Consider the following 19,513-nt stretch of genomic DNA (forward strand, 5'->3'; position numbering starts at 1 on the left):
TTGCTCCATTAGTTGCTGATTGATAAAAACCATTGGTTTAAAATATATCACTGTCGTTTGTTTGATTGCCACCACGTGACACTTTAACTTGGGCAATTGATTAGAAAGTCGGCTAGGACCGAAATAAGTTAAATTTGTTTGCAACATAGAGAATTGGTAATCCTTCTAAGAGTTGACCACATAGAAAACTATATTTGAATATGTTAAAGTTAACTATCTCATTGTATGTGCAGAACTTGACATTTATGCTTTCATCAATGTGAATGTTTACACCTTCCTTAAAATGTTAATAAATAGTAAATATTAAACAATAAAACGTTAATAATAAATATTAATAAATATTCAATAATAAATAGTAATAAATATTAATATTTATTATTGTTTAATAATAATAAACATTAATAATACATATTAGTTAGAAAATAATATTTAATAAATAAATATTTAATAATAAATAATAATCTTTTGTTGATAATTATCATATTAATTAATGATAATTACTTTATTTAGGTTGTATATATAACGATCAATGAGGGGACACATCACAATTCCAACACCAAACAATGCTACTTGACATCATACATACCCTAAGGATGAACTTTGCAATCCTAAGACTCACTCCACCTCGGATTGACAAAACCAAACTCTCGCACAAGCAAAGGTTAAAAACTAATATTGCCAAGCTAAAGACGACTAAGAAAAACAACTACCCTAAAAGTGAAAAGTGGGGGTCCTGTTGATGTATTTTTCATGCACATGCGAACACAAAATAAAATACCTAAAGGTACCTTATCCTCTCTTGAGCAAAGTTTCCCAACTGCTGAAGATCTCACCGAAGGATCAGTCGAGGCAACTCCAAGGTTCTTGTATGTAGGTTCTCTACTCGTGGATAAGCTCTTTGTGGTATGATGTGATTTTGCTGGAATCACAAGGGGACTTACACTTGATGACTAAACGTTTGATATGCTTTGAATATTGCTGGAACACAGGATTTCACTAGCCTAGATTTTTTGAAAAAAAGGAAAAAAGGATGAGGGCGAGGGAAGGATCTAATTCTGACACTAAGAATGTAGGAGCAATGATTGATCTTTGATGAAATTCTAACTAAGTCTTGTTAGACCATCACCACAAGATTAGTGCGATCTTCGGAGGAAAACTTTATGATGTTCAGATCATCGCTATAGGCATAGACACCATCAGGCTGATGCATATCAGTGAAGAAGCGACAATTGAAGTTAAGCTTAAGCTGAATGATTCCAGTTGACTACACAAGGCAAGTCTGCAATCAACAAAGTGCTAGTAGTATGGATATACAAATTTCACCATCAATCAAACACATTTCTTCCACTCATCTAATAACATGAAATCAAATCTAAGAAGTATAGAGACCATGCAAATTGTTGAATCGACCCATAGATTTTTCACCATTTCTTCAATGAAGTTTTACAAGCCTTTTACAACAACATCTTGGCAACAATCTTTGCCTTCTCTTTCTATTCTACTCTAATTGCTATACTATTAACTGATTTATTCACTATTTCTAACTATTCACCTTCTAACTACTAATGACTAACTATTAGCCTTTACAAATGAGGAGCCAGGGCTTATATAGCGCCCTCAATACAAATCGATGGCTCAGATCCTCTTAAGATCAATGGCCGAGATTTTACAATGAAAACCCTAATTAGGGTTTGTTACAACAAACTCAATTCTGGCCAATGAAAAAATTGCATTATTTGGACACATCCTCTCTGGAATATTCGACCAATGGATAACCGGGGTAGGTACATCGAAGTTTGTGCCATCTTTGATGAGTCAAGTACATTAAATTTGGACACGCTGAGGTGGACCAATCCGACTGGAGGACTGATGACTGGGATGCCACCTTGTCTGACACTTGCAACTTGGTAGATATTCAATTTGATGATGCTGAGAAGCTAACTCTAATTAACTCTTCTGAAACTGTCTGCCTCTTCAACGAACCCTTGCTTTAACCTTCTTTGTCTTCAATGTGCAGGATGGATGGTGTACCTTTCCTTGGAACGTCGGACTGGAAGATGTCGTCCTTGATGATGCTAGACTGGAGAAGGTCGTCCTTGATGATGCTGGACTGGAGAAGGTCGTCCTTGTTGATGCTGGACATGAGAAGGTCGTCCTTGTCTTGCCCTGGTCTTCTTTCAACTGCAAGACAAACCAAAAGATGATTAAGGACACATAATATATTTATTCTAACATAGCATTTTCTTCCTTAAATCATCAACAAGAAGACATCAAAATGAAGTTTGTTCAAGATTCTTTCCATGGACAGGCCCTATAAGAATTTCGCCCTAGACCCTCTGGAAGGGTCAGGAGCGAAATTAGCATTCCTGGCTCAAATTGTTCTCACTTTGCAACCGTACTTGCTTAGATACATGCCCAAGGACGCCCTCATTCTCAACCAACACCAATCTTGATGCAAATTTGGGGCAAAAGAGAGGTTTTTAAGAATTTCGCTCTGGACCCTTTGGAAAGGTCAGAAGCGAAATTCACTTTTTAGGACAAAATCTATCATGTTTCCTCTCCAAAATACCTTCCAAGGCGAGCACACACTAGTTTTCCTTCCTCCAGAGCCCAGGGATCCACGCCTTGACCTCTATCATGTGCAATTTGAGTGAAATTGGGAATTTCGCTCTGGACCCTCTGGAAGGGTCAGGAGCGAAATTCACCTTTTAGGTCACAACTCTTCATTTTCTTCACTTCAATTCATCTTGTAGGGCAAAGTAGCATCATTTCAACCTTAACTACGCCTTAGGACTCCTAGTCTTGACTTGACACAAGGAGGAAATAGGTAGATGAAGAATTTCGCTTTGGACCCTTTGGAAGGGTCAGGAGCGAAATTCACCTTTTAGCTCAAAATTCACACTTTTGAAGGTCAAACATCTTTCCAAGGCATTCCAAATAGCTTTTCTCACCCTAGTCTAGGCCTGACTTAGCACAAAATTTGGAGGATAAGATGGTTTTTAGGATTTTCGCTCTGGACCCTTTGGAAGGCTCAGGAGCGAAAATCTTATTTTAGGCTTATTTCCTCATCTTTTCAACTCCAATCCACCTCCAAGATCAAGGACACATCGCCTCACTCCTATCTAGGCCATAAAAACCAAAAACTCGACTTGATTTGAAAGGAAAAAAGGGTGATCCTAGGAATTTCGCTATGGACCCTTTGGAAGGGTCAGGAGCGAAATTCTCATTTTGGCTTCAAAATTTGCATTCTTGGTGACTAAAATCCACTCTAAGGCAATCCAAATGACTTCTCTCACCCTTGTCCAGGTTTGACTTTGCTCAAATTTTGGAAGAAAAGATGGTTTTTAAGATTTTCGCTCTGGACCCTTTGGAAGGGTTAGGAGCGAAAATCACTTTTTAGGCTCAATTCCTTCACATTTGATAATCGTTGATAAGTCAAAGTTATTTCTAAGGACCTCTCCCATCAAAACTCACCTTAGTCTGCACTAGGCTTGGCACAAAATTGGGAAAAAAGGTGGTTTTGAGAAAATTCGCTCTGGACCCTTTGGAAGTGTCAGGAGCGAAATTCTCATTTTGAGCTCATTTCTTCATATTTGATGACTCTTGACAATTCAAGGACATGCCTAAGGACACCTCTAATCTTGCCCCACACTAGACTTGGCATAAATTTGAGGGAAAAGATAGGTTTTGCACAATTTCGCCCTGGACCCTTTGGAAGGGTCAGGAGCGAATTTCATGATTTGCTTGTTTATCCTTACTCAATTCCATTCTTTTCACTTTGTTTACTTGGACTCTTATCCTTGGATCCCTCTCCCATGCTTGCAACATTTCACTTGACCTCAAAGTGACTAGAAAAGAGAATTTCGCTAGAAATCATGGCTAGGGACAGGACCTATAATGAATTTTGCCCTGGACCCTCTGGAAGGGTCAGGAGCGAATTTTGCATCTTTGGACAAATTCCATCATGATCATTTTATGGAATATAACATTTAAGTATAAGTTCTTATACTTTAAGTTATATTCCATATATACTGTCAGGACCTCCAGGAGTTATATTGCAAAATCTAGTTTTTGGAGGATTCTTCAGTTTTCCAGACAATCAAATTTCAGGATTAGGACATTCCAGACTTCATCACTCACCAACTTGACCTAGCTCGGTCCTTCAAGAATGACACTCACCAAGCAAGACACAATTAGCAACAAGAGCAAAACCAGGCCCTAAAGAGGACTCTAAAAGAAACCCTAATTCTGGGGCCCCAAAGACTCAACCTTGGCTCAAGCAGAGCCTGCCATCCTAGTGATCCCCCCGGCAACACTCGAAAAGCAAAGGCTAACAGACAAAACTTAAAAAACCCTAGAAAAACAAACCTCAGAAAACAAAAAGAGTAGGAGTCCCCATTTGCAATGGGGTGATGTGTGAATACGTCACAACAGGTCCCCATTTGCAATGGGGCGATGTGTGAAAACGTCACAACGGAATGGAGTTAGGGCCCAATGAATTTCATTTCCGCCAGAGCTTCTTTCCGGCTATTAGATTTTCATTTGAAGTCCACCTTTGTTGCCAATAATAACTTTGGCAATGATAAAAACATTTTCATTATAAGCTTTTCTGATTGCTGACTTGGAGCTGCAGCAAACCCAGAGACGCACTAGACCCACACCCAAACCTGACATGATTTCAGACCCGCATTTGGGCTTCGGATGCCGCAAACGGTAACTTAGATCTTATGTAATGTGTGATCCATAGAATATTGGGGATAGTCTCCTAATGTTCACCAACAACAGATTTCACAATGCTAACTCATCTAATAAATCTTCAAACACTGTCTAATACCTCTAAAATGGATGTCAAATACAATTTTGAATGTTTAGTATGATGCAACAATAAGAAAATATACAAATACGAGATGTGACTTGCAAGGAAACAAACAAACGCAAGACTACAAAAAAGAATAATCTTGGATAAACCCTAAAAGAGTGAAGACTCCAGCAAGAGAGAAAATATTCCGCAGCCCACTATCTCAATAAGTATGTTGTAGTTTGCAAAATTAACTTGCTATGTTTTATTAGTCTTTTGTTGGCTTGTGGGTGGTCATTATGAGTTGGTTCTAAGTGGTTGTTGATAGTTGTGTTCTATGTGACTAGCATTGGGCACTTTAAATATGTTTCTCATAGTTAGAAAAGGGAGTCTGATTTCTCATATTTTACATGCATGTAGACTAACTCTATTGAATACATCTATTGTGTGATATTTTGTTACTCTAGGCAATATGTTCTATTATTTTCTATTATTGTATGCAAATGATAACTTAAACAGATAAGAATATACAAATGGTTGGATGTGTTCGCATTCTCCGCTTAGGTACTATCACCACTTGGAATTGTGTGCGCTTTGTGGGTTTCCTTGCCCAACAGTCATTGCCTATTTGTATGAGAGAAAGGTCATAGAATAAATGACTATTTTATAGAATAGTCATTAAAAGATTATTTTCTATCATCACTAACTCAATTCTCTTGGTGATTCAGATCTGGGACAATAGAATTTAAGAAAGAAAGAAATTTTATTAATTTCCATGGGTGACCGAAAGTAGCCCAATGGGGCTCAAAATAACATAAGTATACAGTAGAAAGTTTTTATGAAGAGAAAATCCTAGAGAGGCTTGGAAAGGGGAAGTGTAATGTCCCCTTCCTAACAAGTTGAGTTGGTGGACCATTATCCTATTCAGTTTGGTTCTCGTAGGCTAATGAGTTAAGGTTAGGGAACTCTGGAGGTAGTTTGTCGAATAGTTTGGTAGTAATTGGTATTTAGTTGAGCTTCCATTGTTATTATGAGCATAATGCCCTTTTCTAGAGTGATTTTGGGTTAGTCTTCCAATCTTACTATTTTTAGTAAGTCGATTTCGAGCATCGACTAAGCCAGCTGGTAGTGTTACTATTTTTAGTATTGTTGATGGATTTAGTTTTGATGATTATCTCAACATTTTATATTGTCCAATGGTTTTAAATAAAATAATGATGAGTTATTAATTAATAAATTTAAATTAAATATTTAACTTTATCATTATTTTAATTTATTTAATAAAGGGACTATAGGGGCTAGTTATAAAGTGAAAGATGATTTATTTTAAATGAATGGGACCATTTTATATTTGGATGCTACATTGGAAGATTAAAAGTGACTTTTATTAAATTAGAAGGAAAAGTGAAAAGGGTCGACTTTCTTGGGAGAGCTATAAAAGCAGTTTTGTGGAGCTCATTTCTATTGCTGAGTTCGATATTTGATATTGTCATTTTGTTGGAGGAGATTGCTCTTCTTTGGCTTGTGAGGAAAAAACCCCTTGCAGGCAACATTCTCCATGTTATGGAGAGACATAATCTGGAGAATTTCTTAGTGTTTTCATTCAAGAAACATAGTTGAGCTGCTTGAGGATTCTATTGTTCAAATTTATTTGAGTTTCATTGCAAAATCTGATTGAGAGAGATCGATATTGAGGAGTTTGCTGCTGTTCTTATTTCTTTTGGGGTGGTTGTCTCTCATTTGCTGGCCTTATCTCTTTGTGGTTGGCCATATTCTTTATTTGTTGGGCGGTTTGAGGAGTTAAGAGCTGTTGTTTGGAGGCGATTTGGATCTGTTTTATCTTGCTTATCCTTAGTGTGGGGTTTGGTGGAGTTTTTGGAGATTGTCACCTACTTTAGGCACATTCGGATTGCTTATTTTGTGAATTACTCAGGCCTTAAGTTATATCATTGCTGCATTTTTTGGGTATATTTATTTAAGATATGTAATGTCATTTGATGATATGGGTTGTTCATAGTTTTGAGAAATATTGTCTATTCAAATTAGAAATAAAATCTAGAATTTCCAGTCTTATGTATTTCCAAGTTTTGTCAAATTTCCAAGTTCTTAGTTTGCTCCAATTACTTCTATTATATGCACTTTATTCGGCAATTCAAAACTATTACAAAACACTTTTCAAAACAAAAAAATCAAAGACAAAACAAGGCAGCATTTTACAAGAAGAAACAAAAACAAAATTATAATACAACTTCCATGATCCATACTACTTGTAAAGACAAATATATGGAGAACTTGTCAAAAGTATTTGTAAGGCATCATTTACTCTACATTCATCATAGTGGGTTGTTATTCTTGGGCCTTCTTGCACAATAATGTTGTTATTTTGAGAATGGTTTGCTAGGTGCCTTACCCTATCTATCCTCTCGACTTAAATAATTTATTTCTTTCACATTCTTCCAAAAAGTAGGCAGATTCAAAGAGATTTGCAAAGGAGACACATGCAATATGCTCAAGGTACTTGGATCTTGTTGTGAGGTACTCACACATTGCCCCATTCCAAATGGGGACCCCCACTTTTTCGCTTTCTAGGTTGGTCGTCTTAGCTTAGTTAGTAATCGTGTCTCTTGCAATTAGCCTTTGCATTAGAGATGTATAGATGCTCAAATGGCTAGGAGGTCAAGTCAGTTGAGTGATTAGGGGTTATTTAGATCATTCCTAGGGTTTTTGTGTACTATCCGATCATGCTTCAAGTTGCTAAATCAAACCTTGGTTGAGTGCATAGTGTCCTCCTAGGTCCCGTTCCTTACATCAAGGTCAGAGCGAACTCACCTTAGAAGCCTGGAATGTCATCCTGATCCTGAAATGGCCTGAAATTTGATTGTCTGGAAATTTGAAGGATCTTCCAAAAACTAGATTTTGCATTATAACTCCTAGAGGTCCGAAACCACTCTCAAACATCCTGACAATATATATGGAATATAACTTAAAGTATAAGTACTTAAATGTTATATTCCATATATGAATCGCGAGGAGCGAAGTTGATAGCTTCGGAAGTTGCAAGATGTGAGCGAAGTTGATAACTCCGGTAGTTGAGGGAATAGAGCGAATTTCATGATCTCACCAAGGAGAGCGAACTTCATGATCTCGCCAAGGAGAGCGAACCTCATGATCTCACCAAGAGGAGCGAAGTAGAACGATTTTACAACTTCAGGTTCAAGGAGATTGGAGCAAACTTCAGGTTCAAAGGTTTTGGAGCGAAGTCATTGCTTCATGAGTCGCACTTCTCAAGCGAATTTCACAAGTTTATGCATAAGAGTGAGATTCAACATCTTCATGACTTAAGCCTTTGAAGCGAAATTCATATTTCATGAATTAAATGATTAAGGCGAAGTTCCTACTTCATGCATTGAGAGAATGGAGCAAAGTTCCTAACTTCATGAACTGCTGTTTTGGAGCAAAGTTGAACTTCATGTTGGAGCCCTTTTGAGGGAACTTCATGTTGGAGGCTTTTAGAGCGAAGTTCCTAACTTCATGACTTTGCATAGTGGAGCGGATTGTCTACTTCATGAGTTGGGATGTTAGAGCAAACTTCATGATTTACTGTTTTGGGGCGAATTTCAGGTCTGAGATAACTTCAGGAGTTCACCTTTAGGAGCGAAATTCCCTACTTCAGCAGTTGCAAGCATCAAGCGAAATTTCTACTTCATGCTAATAAGACACATTGGAGCGAAGTTCTTACTTCAGGAGTTGAGTGATAGGAGCGAAGTTCATATTTAAGGTTTGAAGCTTTTGGAGCGAACTTCAGGTTCAAGATCTTTGAAGCGAAGTTTGCAACTTCATGTTTAAGGGATTAAGATTGAACTGCATGTCTAGAGGGAATGGAGTGGATTTCACACAAGCACAATGAACTTTGTGAGTTTGAGATCATGAGCGAATTTCATAATTTGGAGAGGAAGAACAAACTTGATGAGCAAGATAAGAGAAACAAACTTCAGGTGCACCCCCTTTTGAGCGGATTTTGCAACTTCATGAGCTGCTGGTTTGAAAAGATTTTACTACTTCATGAGTTGTAGGATGGGAGCGAACTTCATAAGTTCAAGGTTTGGGGCGAATGTTTTACAATGGTAAACTTCACGACTTAGAAGATTGGAGCGAATTTCATGAATAAGCAAGGTGATTGAAACAAGTTGCAAGTACACACCATCTAGAACAATCTTCATCTTCAAGCCTACACAAGCAAATCTCAACTTCATGAGCTTCACAAACTCAACATGCAAGAGTAAACTTCATGATTTGACCTACATGATAAAACTTCACAATTTGAAGGATATGAGCAAAGTTCAAGAAAATGAAGAAGATTGAGGCGACGAAAGCTTAATGAACACCAAGGATGGAATAAGATCTCCTCTCTAAGAGCGAAAAGCAACTTCAAGAAGCTCCTTTGTGAAGACGAATTCCTCTAGATCTTCTTATCAAACCTACAAAACACATAAAATCAAGGGATATATCAAGCTAAGAAGAACTATAAAAGTTATATATTATGTATTTGATATCATGTTTGTTTTTGTTTTGCAGATGAGAGGAGATGTTGATTGCAAAGCAAAAAGTAGGCAAATTGTAAGACCTACACCACCGTGCAAGATGAGAAACTTCACGCCCAAGAGGAATTTCAACCTTCACCGCACCATGGAAACATGAAGAGATCAAAGGAATATGAAAGAGAAGTTATACAATCACTCAAAAGCAAGCAAGAAAAGATTCAGCTACATCAGTAACTTCCATCACAACTACTTTGAGTGAGCTAGATAATGTTGAGTATCAAGAGGTACCTCTCGACATCCCTTCATCATGATGAATCAACTCAAGTCTACAAAGTGGAAGAGTGAAGTGGCATCCCAGATGGCGTTTGAGACACCTTTCCTCCAGTCAATGAAGTCCAAATCGATGCATCCAAATTCAATGAATCAAGCTCACCAGTGATGGCATGAACTCCGAGGCACCTACCTCTGATATCTATTGGTCCACACTTTCTGAATGTAATTTTCTCATTGGCTAAGGAAAAGTTTGTTGTAACAAACCCTAATTAAGGTTTTCATTGTAGAATTTTGGTCATTGATGGAGAATCGATCGTGGCCATTCATTGTAAATGAGCTCTCTATAAAAGCTCAGGGTCTTCATTTGTAAATAATAATAGTTACTGGTGTATAGTGGGCTAATAGCTAGTAGTGAATAGAATAGCTAATAGTAAGTAGAATAGCAATTAGAGTAGATTAAGAGAAGGAAAAGAATTGTTGGTATGACTTGTAAATGAGATACTCTTTTCATTGAAGTTATGGTGAAATTTGTTATTTCAACAAGCCTCATGGTTCTACTTCTCAATTTGCTTTCATGTAATTAGATTGAGTGGAGGAATTTGGAATCCGTCTAATCCATACCACTAGCCTCTTGCTGCTTGTAAGTGCGCCTTGTGTGGTCAACTGGAGTGATATGAGCTTAACTTCGAATCGTTCTACGTTCATTGTTTATGCATTAACTTGAATGGTAATTGATGTTTGATGGTATTGATTCGAATATCTTTGAAATATCCTTAGAAGATTGCACTGAGCTTGTGTCAAATTGTTCAAATTGATGGTGAGACCTCGCTCGGTAGGATTCCATGTAGTCATTCATCCATGTTATTACATTCTAGGTCTTAGAATAGATTCTCTCAAACCTTTCCTTTTGCCCCCTTTTTTTTCAATTCAAGTTAGTTTAGGACAAAGAGCATCACCACATTCTAACATCAGATGATCGAGTTCCAGCAAATCAATCATTCGGGCATTCGAATGTAAGTCCCCTTGTGATTCCAACATAATCACATCAAACCAACTAAGCTTATCCACACGTAGTGACCCTACATTCATGAACCTTGGAGTCGTCTCGAATGATCCTTAAGCTAATCTTCAGCATCCAAGAGATTTTGTTGAAGAGAGGATAAGATAATTATGGTATTTTATTCTGTGTTCGCATGTGCCTAAAAACACATCAACAAATCTCCCCTTGGCCTTTGTCAACCCTAATATGGTTTTCTTTTATTCTAAGAATTTACTTCAAGTCGTCAATGGGAGCATTAAATGTCTGGACTATTGTTAACATCATTGGTCAAATAGCCTTAGTATTCTTGTTGGTTAATTAAGGGTAGGTTTTCATCATTTATGAGTTGATATATACAACTGTATTCTATAGGATGTCAAGTTGTTTTTAGTCTCTTTTGATGTTAGAGATGGATGGGGACATCATTTTCAAATGTTTTGACTTTTGTTTGTTACGGTTGTAAAGTTATTTCAATTTTTAATTAAAGAACAAGTTATGAACTATGAATGCTATATATGGATATGAGGAATTATGTCAATGTCTAATAATTCTGATTTTTATCTGCAGGTCTGAAGGAGAGAGATCATTTAATATTTTCTATGTCTACTCCAAATGAATTCAATTGGCATATATATATATATATATATCATTTAGGCAACCGGTCAATTGGTGTATTGACCGGTCATGCCTTTTAGGCATGACCGATCAATGCACCCATTGATCAGTGCCTTTACAATTATACCATTAACACAATGCTGATTATCGGTTCAAAAACCCCCGATAGCATATTGTAATATCATAATATAATGACTGATCAATTTAATGAATCGGTTCATATAAACACCGATATTCAAAGTGCACGATGAATATAATCCAACCGGTGCATTTGTTAACCAATGTTAATGCCAAATGAAGCGGTGTATTCATTAAACCCGATAACAAATATGCTCGATATAATTAAGCCCGATAACAGATGTGAATCGGTGCCAATGTTTATGCATCCGATAGCAAGTATGTATCGGTGAATTTAACCTGATAACTTATAGCATTTAATATGCTATTGGGTTAACACCCCGATAGCATATTAATGCCAATTAACAATTGACATTAATATGCTATCGGGTTGTTAGTCCGATAGCATAATGATAAGCAATGTTTTTACAATCTGATAATCATATGCAATATAAATTAGACATGAAGCATGTAGATAAATAACAGAACAAGGAAGGTTAGGAAGATCTTATCTTGCATAAGCTACCATGCATTAACACTCCCTCTTAGCTTTGGAAGATGGATAAGGCAACCTGCATCACATTTCCTTTTCATAACTAAGATAATGTCAATCAGCAAAAATCATTTATACATGAGAAGTACCATCAAGACATATGATGCAAAATAGAAGAACATCACCTAAGCATGTGACATAAAGTATTATTTTAACATGTGATAAAAGTAAGAGAATCATCACCTGATCATGTGAGAAATCACCAAAACATGTGATCTGTAAGATTCATCAAGATATCACCTAACACATGATATCAGTATTGCCTAACACGCAATACTTAAGGATAAGTCTATGAGAAAGGTTAGTTTCTCATCATATCCAAGTTGTGATAAGTGCAATAACATTTATAAATGTTTATCACAACATAGTCATGGCACATCCATGACTTACCAGAGATCCAACATGATCAATGGTTGAGATATCACCTACGCGTGATATCAGTATTGCCTAACACGCAATGCAAGGATAACCATATGAGAAGTGCTTAAGTTCTCATCATATCCAAGTTGTGATAATGCAATAACATTTGTACAAATGTTGTATCACAACATAGTCATGGCACATCCATGACTTACCAGTGATCCAACATGATTACTGGTTTGACTATCATAAGATCGTCACCTTATGATGTCTACATGCAAGTGTTCAGTATCTGAGAGATCGCCACCTCTTAGATATGAACACAGGTGGCAAGAAGCCAAGAGATAGTCCAAACATGACAAAGAAGTTTACACCTTAAACATCTTAAATATATGTAAGTATAGATTACAAAGCAGATTACCTTTCTATCATACCTAAACCCTTTTTGAAGTGATCAACCTTCACTCTGGAAAGTGGTTTGGTCAGAATATCTGCAGTCTGATCTCCTGTACACACATATTCTAACTTTATCACATTCCTGTCAACCATATCTCGTACATAGTGATATGGAATCTCAATATGTTTGGACCTGTCATGAAATACTGGATTTACAGAGAGTTTTATACAGCTTTGATTATCACACTGAATGATTGTAGGTTTCATAGGTTCTCCAAATAATCCCACGAGCAGTTTCCTTAGCCATCCTGCTTCTCGGGCAGCCATTGAAGCTGCAATATATTCAACCTCTGTGGAACTCTGAGCTACTGAAGATTGTTTTCTACTGATCCAGGATATCATGGCTGACCCTAAACTGAAGCAGCACCCTGAAGTGCTCTTTCTGTCAGTCACACTGCCAGCCCAATCTGAATCTATAAATCCATGTAGATCTATGTCAACCTTTTCATATTTAAGACCAAGCTTTAGGGTACCTTGTAGATATCTCATTATATGCTTTACTGCAACCAGGTGTATCTCCTTAGGTTCACACATGAACTGACTTAAGGCATTAACAGGATAGCAGATATCTGTATTTACTAGATACATCAGGGACCCAATCATCTGCCTGTATTGAGTGGGGTCAGTAGGTCTTGATTCTGCTGCTGCTTCTTTAAGTTTATGGAAGTTGGTTTCCATAGGAGAGGTCATGGGTCTACAGTTTAGCATTCCAAATCTTGTCAATATGTCCAAGGTGTACTTCCCTTGGTTCAGTACAATATTATCAGAATTCTGCCATACTTCCAATCCTAGGAAGTAATGAAGAAGCCCCAAGTCTTTCATATCAAATTCTGTAGATAGATCTTTCTTGCATTGATCTATTAGGTGATCATCTCCTGTGATTAATAAGTCATCAACATATAAAATTAATATTAACATATCACCTTTATTTCTTTTGAGGTAGAGATTAGGATCTGCATCATTCTTAGAGAAACCCAGCTTTGAGAGATAGGTGTCAATTCTTTCATACCAGACTCTGGGAGCCTGTTTTTAGCCCATAAAGAGCTTTCTTGACTCTACACACATGAGACTTTGCATCATGAATTTCAAACCCTTCAAGTTGCTCTAAGTAGACTTCTTCCATGATCTCGCCATTTAGGAATGCTGTCTTAACATCCATCTAATGTACCTTCCACCCCTTTGCTGCTGCAATGGCTAGGACAACTCTTACTGATGTGTACCTGGCAATAGGTGCAAATGTTTCTTCGTAATCTATTCCTTCCTTCTGTGAGAACCCTCTAGCTACAAATCTGGCCTTGTGTTTTTCAATACTGCCATCTGCAGCATGCTTGATTTTAAACAACCATTTAGAAGACACAACAGACTTCTTGGTTGGCCTAGGAACAATCTCCCAAACATCATTCTTCACAATGGACTGGTATTCTTCAGTCATGGCATCTATCCATACTTGATGTTTGAGTGCATCTGAAACATTGTTAGGTTCAGCTTTAGAGAGATCATTCATAAGTGCAACATAGTTGATGAATTTATTAGGCCTCTTGCTTTCCCTGAAGGTTCCTGAAGGAGCAGCGAACTTCTGAGCTTCTGCTATAGTTTTGGTGGCCCATAGTGGTCTTTTCTTGTGATTATCTATAGGTGGGTCTTGTGTTTCACTTATAGTTTCCTCAAGATACTCCCTCTGAAGCTCAGGAGTAGGTTCTTCTTCTAGGTTAGGAGTAGGATTATGAATTTCAGGTTCTATTGTATTTTGGGCCCTTTTGAAGGCTAAATCTTCTTCGAAGATCACATCCCTACTGAGTTCAATATTTCTCTGCCCTTGTACATAGATTCTGTAGGCTTTAAAAGTTTCACTGTATCCTACAAGTATTCCCCTTTTTCCAGAGGGTTCTAGTTTTAATCTTGTCTCTTTAGGTACATGAATATAGACCGGACACCCAAATATCCTAAGATGGTTGATATCTGGTTTTGTCTTTGTAAAGACTTCCTCAGGAGTTTTATCTTCAAGGTGTGAATGAGGACATCTATTTTGTATGTACACAGCAGTGTTAGTTGCTTCTGCCCAAAGGTTCAAGTTTAGATTTTGATCTAGTATCATGGCTTTGGCAGCTTCTACTATAGTCCTATTTTTCCTTTCAGCTACTCCATTTTGTTGTGGATTATAAGGTATTGTCAACTCCCTCTTAATCCCAGAATTTTTACAAAAGTCTTTAAATAGTCCTGATGTGTATTCCCCCCCATTGTCAGTTCTTAAGGTTTTAATTTTGTTTTCAGAGAGATTTTCTGTTAATGTTTTAAACTCTTTAAACCTACTTAGGATCTCTTCTGATTCTTTACATTTCAAAAAGTAGATCCACGTCTTCCTAGAGTAGTCATCAACAAAAATTACAGAGTACAAAAATCTCCCTAGCGAGGGTACGGACATAGGTCCACATACATCAGAATGAATTAACTCCAAAACTTTGCTAGTTTTCCTAGTACTATTCTGAAATGCATTTTTGGTATTTTTACCTGAGGCACACCCTTTGCATGCCTCTGAATGATATTGCTTCAACTTAGGTAGACCTGTGACAAGGTTTCCCATGGTTGACAAAGCTCTATAATTCAGATGGCCTAATCTCCTGTGCCATACTTCATTTGCATTAGTTGCTTCATGGATCAATGCTAGATTGGGCTCTGTACATAGCTCATACAAATAGCCTTGTCTTCGACCAATGACCTTAGTGTCTTTGATGGAGGATCTCTTTGGCCAAGCCAACACCTTGTTTTCCATGAAGGTCACTCTGTATCCTTGATCTTCTAGTGCTGATATGGAGATTAGATTTCTTTTGATGCCTGGAACATATAGTACTTCTTCAAGTCGTAGTGACATGCCTGTTTTCAGTTTGATGGTGCAGGTTCCAATTCCTCTGACTGGATGTGAAGAATCGTCTCCGATGGTTACTTCCTCATCATCTTTCTCTATCATGGAGTCTAGTATTTCTCTAAAGCCGGTGATGTGTCTGGATGAACCACTGTCGATCACCCATGAGTTAGATTTGTTTGAAGCATGGCTTGTAAGTGCTGAGTAGAGGACATAGTTCTCGGAGTCATTTTCTCTTCTAGATTTCCTCACTTTTGCAAATGTGGCTTGCTTCCCTTTCTCCGGACAGTTTGCAACATAGTGTCTGAATTTGTCACACCTGTAACATTGAACATGTGATAGGTCTTTCTTAGAAGTGTTCTTGCCTTGTTTAGCTTTTCTTTTCCTGAATTGCTTCTTTTTGTACTTCTTATTGATGTTTGTATTTAGGACTTGCAAGTCTTCATCTATATTCTTCTGTTTTATTCCTACCTTGTTCAATCTGGATTCTTCTTGTAGACAGTCATCTCTTAGTCTTTCAAACTTAGGATATTTGGACCTAGCACTGATGCCTTGGATGAATGTGTTCCATCCACTAGGCAATCCATCTAGAGCAATGAGTGTTAACTCTTTTCTTTGGATGTCGTATCCAAGGGAAGCTAGGTCATCTGGTAGGCTTGATATCCTCATGAAGTAGGAGTTAATTGTCTCCCCTTTGTTCATACTGATATGGTTGATCTCTCGTTTTAATGCCAGAGTATGACTTGCATTTGATATCTCAAATGTCCTTTCAAGTGCCTTGAACATTTTATAAGCCGTCTCCTGCTTTCTAATGATGGGCATTATATTATTTCTTACCCCATCCACTATTATTTTAATAGCCTTATCATTTCCCTCGATCCATGTGGATTTCTCGGTTTCATCTTCTGGTTGTGCACTCTCAGTTTGGACATATGAATCAACTTTGTTTTCTCTTAAAATCATTTTGATTCTAAACTTCCAAGCTGTAAAATCTTCGCTACCTCCGAGTCTATCTTCGAATCTGATAGCGTTGGCCATTATGGAAATGTGATGTAGTTTGTAACTTAGTCCTTGAATTTTATCAAAATTGAATAGCCTTAGGTTCGATTACCTTGGCTCTGATACCATGTAAAGTTATTTCAATTTTTAATTAAAGAACAAGTTATGAACTATGAATGCTATATATGGATATGAGGAATTATGTCAATGTCTAATAATTCTGATTTTTATCTGCAGGTCTGAAGGAGAGAGATCATTTAATATTTTCTATGTCTACTCCAAAAGAATTCAATTGGCATATATATATCATTTAGGCAACCGGTCAATTGGTGTAAAAGGCATGACCGATCAATGCACCCATTGATCGGTGCCTTTACAATTATACCATTAACACAATGCTGATTATCGGTTCAAAACCCCCCGATAGCATATTGTAATATCATAATATAATGACTGATCAATTTAATGAATCGGTTCATATAAACACCGATATTCAAAGTGCACGATGAATATAATCCAACTGGTGCATTTGTTAACCAATGTTAATGCCAAATGAAGCGGTGTATTCATTAAACCCGATAACAAATATGCTTGATATAATTAAGCCCGATAATAGATGTGAATCGGTGCCAATGTTTATGTATCCAATAGCAAGTATGTATCGGTGAATTTAACCTGATAACTTATAGCATTTAATATGCTATTGGGTTAACACCCCGATAGCATATTAATGCCAATTAACAATTGACATTAATATGCTATCGGGTTGTTAGTCCGATAGCATAATGATAAGCAATGTTTGTACAATCTGATAATCATATGCAATATAAATCAGACATGAAGCATGTAGATAAATAATAGAACAAGGAAGGTTAGGAAGATCTTATCTTGCATAAGCTACCATGCATTAACAACGGTATGTACTGTTGAGTCATGGACCAGCTAGGACTTGAACCTAGGACCTTCCATACGCTACTAGAGTGCTCTACCACTGAGCTACTGGCCCCTCTTGGACTAGTCCATCGTCGGTCCGGGTGTGGCTTATTTCCAACACCAACACCCCCCCTTAAGCCACACCTCTTGTGTGCTTGGGGCTCCTAGCCTGGACTTGGCTCTGATACCATGTTGAGCCATGGACCAGCTAGGACTTGAACCTAGGACCTTCCATACGTTGCTGGAGTGCTCTACCACTGAGCTACTGGCCCCTCTTGGACCAGTCCATCGTCGGTCCGGGTGTGGCTTATTTCCAACACCAACATGTACTATGCACATATACTCGAGGGTCTCCTACTAGCTTCTTTGGTTATCAATGTTAGGAAAATGGTATGTCAACCTTGCATATACATAAGGTTACTATTTTTAGTAAGTTTTCATTTGAGCACGGATTGGTCTGAAATTTTCCCCAAAGCTTTGAATTGGCTAGATAAGCATGCCAATAAATTTTTGTTGCAAGATCAATGTCTAGATTTGAAGATAAGTTTCCATTTTTGACAATTGTGAATGAAATTTTTGAAGTCAATTTTGAGGGCCTTAGAGGCCTTGAAATGGCCTGAAATTGTCTATAACTAGTGCAGCAAGTTACAGCTTGATAGAGGATGTTGCGAGCTTCCCGTTGCTTCAAACGGTTCGTCAATCGGACACCTGGTTCAAAAGTTATGGCCTTCGAAAGTTGGGTCTCCTAAAATAGGAAATAGAAACATATAATGAGTTGTAAAAGGGATTTACATGTGATGGTGTGTGCATTGACACATCGTAGGTCATCTTGTATTGGAGATAAGATGGGTGCCACTTTTGGGTGGTTTTAGCCCATGGTTTTGTAATATTGTTTGATGGTTTCATGTATTATATCTCTTGTATATTAGGTGCATGGGATGGAGGTTGTGTGTAAGTCTTATAGTAGTTGAGTTACTTCTAGATCTTCGTTGGTGATACTCCCGTGAGAAGATTGCTTTTCAAATATATTATAATATGTTCTTGATTTTTGAATAATATATTGAGCGGCTTTTGTAGTATGGGGTTTTTCTCTCGAAAGGGTTTTCCCCATGTAAATCATTGTGTTGTGGTGTGCATGCTATTTATGTTTATTTCTGTTAAGTTTCCAAATCTGTTGTAAAGATTTGTAAAAGTTTTGCGTTACCTATCTCTCATGATTAGTGTAGGAAGTTGTTCCGCTATTTAACTTTCTTACAATCAAGACTAAAGGTGTTTGGCCCTTCACATTTGAAAAGAGGTTACTGCCATACATAAACTCCCAGCAAGGAACATCCATGATTATGTAATTGATTAGGTCCCTTGTTCAACCTATTTCAGCAACTAGGTCTGATTCGGTCATTAAGTTTTTTGGTCACTAGCATAGAAGATAATAAATCCATGAAATAGTGTACCCCCTTGCATGTGGGTACCATGCTGACTAATACTTATACAGTTCTGTTGCTTGCACTGGGTGCAGACGGTCAGCTGTTGCCCCGTGTTCATGCTTTAGTCCACAATGTATACACACATTAACTTGTTTTACTTTTGATCCCTTCTTGGCTGTCATTGGTTCATTTTGGTATGGGAAATTTCCTGTTTGGGCTCACCTCTCCCCCTTTTTTCTTTTCAGTTTTATTGCTTCTCAATTGTAATTTGAGATACTTCTGACTAACTATTGTTACTTTCTGTTGTTATAGTCCCTTTGAAGTATGTTTAGAGTCCTCTTGACCTGTCTTCATCATATGTGGATCTTTTTAGCTTCTTAGTTTTTTTTGTGTTCCTTTTGATAAGCTATTGTTTGTTTTTGTTGTAAAGTTGCTTTAAGCACTTTTACAGTTTCATTAACCTGCCTTCATTGTGTGTGGATGTGAAGATAATTTCTTTTATTGGGCATGCATATTGTTTTAATTTGAAAGAGCATATAATTGAA

The 19,513-nt window shown here is 37.4% G+C and overlaps 1 protein-coding gene across 1 annotated transcript in view; it reads left to right on the plus strand.

Moving 5' to 3' along the window:
- LOC131066255 (hexanoyl-CoA synthase) overlaps positions 1-19,513 on the plus strand; it is a 179,793-nt gene that overhangs the window by 153,761 nt on the left and 6,519 nt on the right. The window lies entirely within an intron of this gene.

Source organism: Cryptomeria japonica, chromosome 5, assembly GCF_030272615.1.
Source record: "Cryptomeria japonica chromosome 5, Sugi_1.0, whole genome shotgun sequence".
Lineage (NCBI taxonomy): Eukaryota > Viridiplantae > Streptophyta > Pinopsida > Cupressales > Cupressaceae > Cryptomeria > Cryptomeria japonica.